Genomic DNA, 7500 nt, shown 5'->3' with positions numbered 1-7500 from the left:
AGAGTGGATGCATCAACATCCAAGCAGCTTCACGTGCCAAACCATGTCCAAATTTGATGGCATCCTCATACAGATATTGCAAGGGACCAAACAAGTTCAACATTTGGGTGTAATACTTGAATGATGCATCCTCACTGCTTGAAACAATCCACTCTTTAAATTTGTTTAAGAGGACCAAGTTGTGATTGCCTGTCTCCCTCTTCCCCCTTTTCAGCAAGTCCAGACTAGCAAATGAGCTTGAACCTCTAAACTCCACCACAGCAGCCATGCCAAATGCAAATGCAACATCTCGTAATGCTTCCCTAATGCGGTTCAGATTTTGCTCTTGCAATTTCTTCTGTCCAAAACTGTCATCAGTGATTTTCTTTGTATCAAGCACTTCCCTTACAATGTGCATAAACCCACCTGGAGTCATAACCTTCTTACAGACCTCATACAAATAACCCTTAGCATGCATGTCCCCAGGGACCTCAGCACACCACCCATAGGCTGCATCAGAGCGGGCCTTCACTCTACGGATAACCTTATTGGTACCCTGGTCACCAACAAGCAATGTCTTACAACCCTTGTTGCCCCTATTGTATTTGTAATGTTCCTCACTGCTTGACTGCCCTTTGTCAGAAATATTTGGAACATTTTCCTTACCCTCTCCAAGCTGGAAGATTTGGAAATGTTCTTTATCGACTTAATTACATGATTTCAGTTTTTCCTCCATATCAGTTGCAACTTTCAATTTCAACTGCTTGGCAATGCACAGTGGACTTGGAATAGTGCTAAAGAAGAAATCACTATGGACAGCAAAGTTATTTAGCAGAAAAGAACACATTTCTTCATCCTTTTTAATAACAGGCAAAGTAGGAGGAGTTGCTCCACATCTTTCCTTTACATTCACATTCACCCCGGCAGAGATAAGAGTCTTGACAAGTGTCATGTTTCCTTTCTCTACAGCTGCATGGAGTATAGTCCTACCATTGTGGTCCCTCACATCTTCCCAATTTTTCCTTTGCAAATACATCCAGTTAATGAAACTCTCATATTCACTGACATCACTTGCCTGTTGTGCTTCCCACATTTTTGTTCAATAAGTTGTCAAAAATGTTTTGAAATTTAGCATCAACCTTTTGGATGTTAGTTATACTCGGGTCTTCATCTTGTGAGAAACTTTCATCTGCCACAACCTGAAAAGATTCAAAGGCCTTTTCTACCTCTGTGAACTGCCTTACTGTTTCAGTCATTTCCGACTTGTGCTTGTTAAGAGAGGCCAAAAAGTCCTGATGGTGTTGTGCAGCATCTATATCAAACGATCGTGCCTTATTGTCAAAAGGAAGATACTCCTTGGCATGTTCGCAAGTTACACCAAACTCTTTCCCAAACTGCTCAATAATTGCTGCAGTACCAGTTATAGTTGCATTGTTCTCAAGGGAAAGAGGAGGATCAATGTCTCTGACTTGTCACAGTGCGGGTTTGCCTGGATGCTGGTACATTTGTGGGTAGTTTTGATATATCAAATGTTGGCTGCCACTTTACTTTAAAATTCTGCTTTGTTAACCAGTCTCCAAACTCTTTTTCATCCATTTCTTGTAAAGGCAACATCTAGGACTTTAACGAGGTAGCCATCTTTCGCCTCAGTCCAGATTTTAAGTTGTTCAGGATGGCTTTCTAAAAAAACATAAAAAAGGTGGGCCCATAAACATTTTGACTTTCCAAATGATAACTACTTAGGGAAATAGGGACAAGACACAAATGATAAAACCTTGTATTAACAAATTAGCATGCATCACGGGGACCTTGTTACAAAATTATCCAAAATTCTTCTCCAAATACTACAATACAGCACTTCAGTCACACTTGTACTTCAACGTACATGTAATTATGATCATCTAAAAAAAATGTACTAAAAATAAGTGGGAAAATAATGGAAGAATTTCTCCCCAATGAATTACATTGTAAATTGTGTACGAAAGTTGCAATCAATTCAATGCTACGGGATTATTATTTGTGGATATTACATTAAAGTAATCATCACAATGTTTCACTTTCTTCCAAGAAAATTAATTATTTTACTACTGGCAGTTTTATTTTTACCAATGAATGTGTTCTCTGCAGTAACTTCCTGAGGATCACGCTGGCTCTGTTCAGCTGTCTCTTCGCTTTGGAACAAATGATCATTGTCAAGTAACTTTGGTACCAATAAACCACGAACTGTGAAATTCCACATTTTGGGAGCTTAAGCACGCCCGTTTTTGAGCCAGGACGGTGTTGTCTCCCAGACTTTAATACTAATCATATCTAATGGAGAAAAGATACTTAGCAATGTAAATGTGGTTGTTTGAAGACAAGTTAAAATAGAAAACAGCTCACGGCCGGTTGCCATCCACGTCTCAAAAACGTGCTTGCTTAAGCTCCCTATTACCTTAAAGAGGCGGTGGTGTCATCTATTGCCATGGTATAGATTAATGTTATCTAAAAGCAAGAAAGCTGGGCCTGAAGGTGGAGCACATTGATCTATCAAGTCTTGAAAATTGGTTAAGCACCTATCCAAAAAGGCCATTCTAAAAGAAACAAAGTAGAATATAGTTTATTGAAGTTTCAGCAGGTATACATATGCTGTGGACACGAAGTATGGTATAAAAATAATCATCAAATCAAAGTAAACATAGGAAATTCTGTCCTATTTTCCCTCAGGAAACTAAAGGCATATTATTACAGTGATGATTACACAAAGAATTCACTTTACATATTGCCTTATTTTGATTTTCTTAGTTATACACCTGCTCTTCATCTGATTCATCGGACGAAATCAGATAGGAATGCATAGCTTCAAACTTCTCCAGTTACTGTGGAACAAAGAAATTTTGTCAATAAAGTTTGGTCTGTATTAAGACTGAGGTAACACAAAGCCACATAAAATGTATGAGAGAATTGTTCTTAGTGGTAAAAGTAACATACCAGGGTACAACAACGTTCTCAAAACTGAAAAACTGAAGGATCATACTGTGCCTTGAAACCGATTTTTTTTCTACCCCTACTTTTCTGATTCTAAGGAATACAACGTAAAATACTTCTCAAGCAAGCTGCTGGTGTACATAAAACTACTTTTACTACATTGTATATACTGTAGGAAACAGACATCTTTTTTGAAAGACATGTTTTGGCAAGCTTATGCCAAAATCAGTGTAATGAGTTCCTAAGTGTGACATAATACAAAAGCGGGTACTAATTACAGTGTGACACCAAACATCAAGGTGTAAACTAAAACGTGAGAAAAGTGTTGTAATAATGCAAATTCACTTTTGAGAAGGAGAATGATGGCAAACTCTCGTTTCTTGACATACTTGTTGACAACTCTTCACGTGATTGTGTTTTTTCAGTTTTTCTTAAAAAAACTTACACTGGTCTCTTAACTAATTTCTTTAGTTTTACTCCATCGAATCTATAAAATCGACAACACTTCCTCCGGCCTTCAAAACGATCTTACTAAACTTTCTGACACTTTGAAACGTAATTCATTTCCCTCGCACATTATTGACAGAACTTTCAAGCGGTATCTTGACGGGTCTTTTTCTGAAAAAAAGCCGGAACACTAATGATGACAATGATACACCTTATTTTACACTCTCTTTTGTCGGCCATTATTCCAAAATAGCGAAACTCAAAAACCAACAACTTACTAAGCGCTTTTGCAAATCTGACCTAACTATCAAATTAGTTTTCTCTTCATTTAAAATTAAAAACATGTTTAGTGTTAAAGATCGTACTCCTGTTGCTCTAAAATCCATGGTACTTTATCAATTTTCTTGTGCAGGTTGTAATTCCCGTTATATTGCTGAAACTAGTCGCCACTTTTCTACCAGGATAAAGGAACACACGGAAAGCGATAAAAACTCATATTTTTAAGCATTTCAACACATCCCCTTTATGTAAGAACAAATACTCCCCTTCATGCTTTAGTACTCTGGATTCTGCCAGCAACTCAATTGATTTAAAACTCAAAGAAGCTTTTTATATAAATAAGATCAACCCTGAACTTAACAAACAATTGCAGCATTACAATACTTTTCTCACGTTTTAGTTTACACCTTGATGTTTGGTGTCACACTGTAATTAGTACCCGCTTTTGTATTACGTCATGTTGTAATAATTTTTTCATCTAGCCGTAGACTTTATAACTGTTCACACTTAGGAACTCATTAAACTGATGATTGCATAAGCATGCCGAAACATGTCTTTCAAAAAAGTTGTCTGTTTCCTACAGTATTTATCATTCTTGGTACTATTGCGACCTTATACATTGTCTATGCACCAAATCATTATATTAGAAAAATCAACTGTGATTATGAATGGACCTCTTGCCTTCCTAAAAAGGATGAAGACTTGATACGAGATGGTTCGTGTTAACCAGTATTTTACTCGGTCTACTTTTTTGAAACAGTAGGCAAGTGAAATCTCAGCCTTTTGATTCTTTGCCTTCTTTTCTGCTCCTGCTGGTAGTGCTCATATGTACCATTGTCCATCTGTTTCCTCTTCTTTTTGTTGGAGGCAAAGTTTGAGAAATGGCATCTACAAAATCAAACGTTTCTTTTGGTCGGTTCAGATCACAGCTTAATAATATAACATAATATATAGGAGGATATTACAATGTACATGCTCGCGCAGATATACAACTTTTGTCTTCGAGTGTTGAAAAATATTTCATGAGTGAGCACAGCAAACGAGTGAAATATTTTTCAACACGAGAGGTGTTTTATTATTGTCGAAATATAACGTCCTTTACCCAAAAAAGTTGAATTTGCCCAAAATCCTTCTTGTTTTTCCAATTTGAACGCCTGCCATTTTGTTTGCTTTTTTTTCCGGTTACTTCCAAAAAAGGGATGTCCACCGCCATGTTGTGATGTCATTGTGCACAAGTAAGCAGCTGGTTCTCACCCAAATATTCTGTTATCGTACGTGTGAGCAGTCTCAACATAGTACTCCGCTTTGGTCGTCGATAATACACATAAGTTTATGGCAGAAGTTGAACCATATTCTTTTGAACCAATGCGAGAAAGTTCAGGTTCCAAGGAACAGGAAGCAACCGAAAGGGAAGACTAAAGAAGGGGAAATACGACTTGGTGCAGCTGTGATTTTTGCTTGAACTGGGAGGCCGGGACAGCAAGGAAAGGAATGCATCTGCTCCCACGAGACAGAGGAGCTATGAACAAAATCTCAGGTGAATTGATTGTATTTCAAAAGGCACTAAAAACAACTTGATTACTACGAGATTCTGTTGGCTGCTATTGTTTTGCCTGTCATTTCGATTCAAGTTTAGAAACCTTAGCTTACAGCTCTTAACTATTAACAGCTGTGCCGGCCGATCGAGCTATTCGTTGTGTAACGCAGCATTCTAGCTTTTTGACCGTGTGTTTGCAAAGAAAATTGCTACAAACTGCCATAGTGGGGTCTGAGTCAAGCACGTGGATTGTGAGCGCTTCGATTAATGAACAACATGTATGTAAACACAAGCACTGTTCGTAGTTTTGCGAAATTTCAAACTTTAATTAAACATCTTTATGATCGTTGTCAAGTTTATAAAACCCAGCTTGAAGTGCGAAGGCTATTCACGAAATGACGTGCCCCAGTTGCTTGCAAAAACAACTTTTCGGTTCCCTTCTCCGGCGCTGGGTTTGCCACTAAAATCTCCTTACTAAAGAAAACATAGCTTACTCACTGGGTGTAAATGAAGTCTTTGGAGTCGCAAAGTTATCCTCAATTACATGCAATTATTGCATCGACCGCTGTGGTTAACACACCTTCAAAAGAGCAGGGTTCGAAATGATCCGAACAGATGTGACAGTGCTGGATATTTGGCAAGTTTTTTCTTCTAAATTCGGATGATCTATTCCTTGAGAAGGACTTCATTTTAAACAGGGAAACGATGAGAGTTCTACTAGAACAGCCCACAATAGCGCACTGAACCATTTTTCAAGTTTCCCGCGTTCAAGCAAGTGTGCGCATTGACATCACACTTAGCGCCCAAGCCTGCTATAGTACAACCAAAATGGCGGACTTCCATTGAGTGATCAATACGGATCTTTCTGGCCTCATAAAAACGTCAAAATGTAAGGAACCTCTCAAATACTCGATTATTTCCTTTAACTAAGTCAGGTACTACAAATTTGGCGAAGGAAAAAATATTTCATTTTTATCTTCAGTTTTCCTTTAACTAAAATTATTACAACACTACTTCAACAACTAATTATGATTACTTAATTTACAAGCACACAAGATAATATAATCCAATAAATCGCTTAAATAAGAATAAGTACTCCTAGAATAATTGTGTGTGTATTAGTGGATTGCAGAACCTTAAAGATGATACCAATCAAGTGTATTACTTATTTAAGTGTGTTATGTTTTTTGTCTTTTGCCTTTTGCAAATTCCACTGGAAAAGTTACTTTTATTTTATTTACTTTTTTTGTTTGTTTGTTATATTTTCTTGATATGTTTTCCCACGACATCTTCACACACCCATGCCCCACGACATTTAGCTGCGCTCCCGCACAGGCTATGTCATGTCTCAAATAGGGTTAGGCATATGAAACAGAGGAGAAAATCATTCAATTCTCAGAAAAAAACCTGGGAGGAAAATGTGGACAAGTTAGCCTTAGTTTAAATTTAGACCTTAAATATATATTTACAAAATGATGTTGATACTGATGACGATAGCATATGTGAGGCCACCCCAGGATTCAGGTATCACAGCAAAGGCAAGCCCAACCTGGTAAGTTGAAAGCGCAAACCAAAATGCTGTTATTCTTCCTTGTAACTTTTACAGAACCCAGAAGAAAAATGACGCACTTATTCGTAAACCTTATTTTACACAGACAAGGGAACCACAAGAGAGAGAGAGTCCGTGCTTCCCCTTGGCTGTTTTAAGCACACCAAGGTTAGGGCGATATAAATTATATTGCACCTTGTTGGACTCTGAATGGCTTCAATAGACCCTTTCTCTATTATCGTTCAACAGCGTTAAAAAAAATTTAACAAATTGAGGACCATGTGACGTTCCCAAGTGTATTTTCCTTTTGTTTTTTGATACGTTATGCATACATATGCAAGTGCATAAGACGACACTTAAAAGAAACTGTTCTTCAGCGCAATGAAAGCCAGGTGTTAGAAATCGGCAGTGACAGTAGTAGTGGCAAAACTAGGTCATCAAACGTAAGTGACGAAATTCCAGAAAGCCTTCCTTGCATTTTAGCACACGGAACACTCCCATCCCATGGCTAAGGAGGGTGAGGGTGGGGCAGAGCTAATTAATTTCGTAATGTAATGTAATGTAAAATCTTTATTTAAACACAGTTAAGTCATCACTATCACTATCCTAAACAAAATACAAAAACTAACTACAACTAATCTAACTAAAACCTGTTTTTCATGAATGCCACATACATACATACATACTTTATTGAACCTCCACAAAGGCGCTTTTCAGGAACAATAATAATTACAAAATAATA

This window comes from Montipora capricornis, chromosome 7, assembly GCF_036669925.1.
Source record: "Montipora capricornis isolate CH-2021 chromosome 7, ASM3666992v2, whole genome shotgun sequence".
Taxonomy (NCBI): Eukaryota; Metazoa; Cnidaria; class Anthozoa; order Scleractinia; family Acroporidae; genus Montipora; species Montipora capricornis.
The sequence above is the reverse complement of the archived record's forward strand: the minus strand, read 5'-3'. Positions refer to the sequence as shown.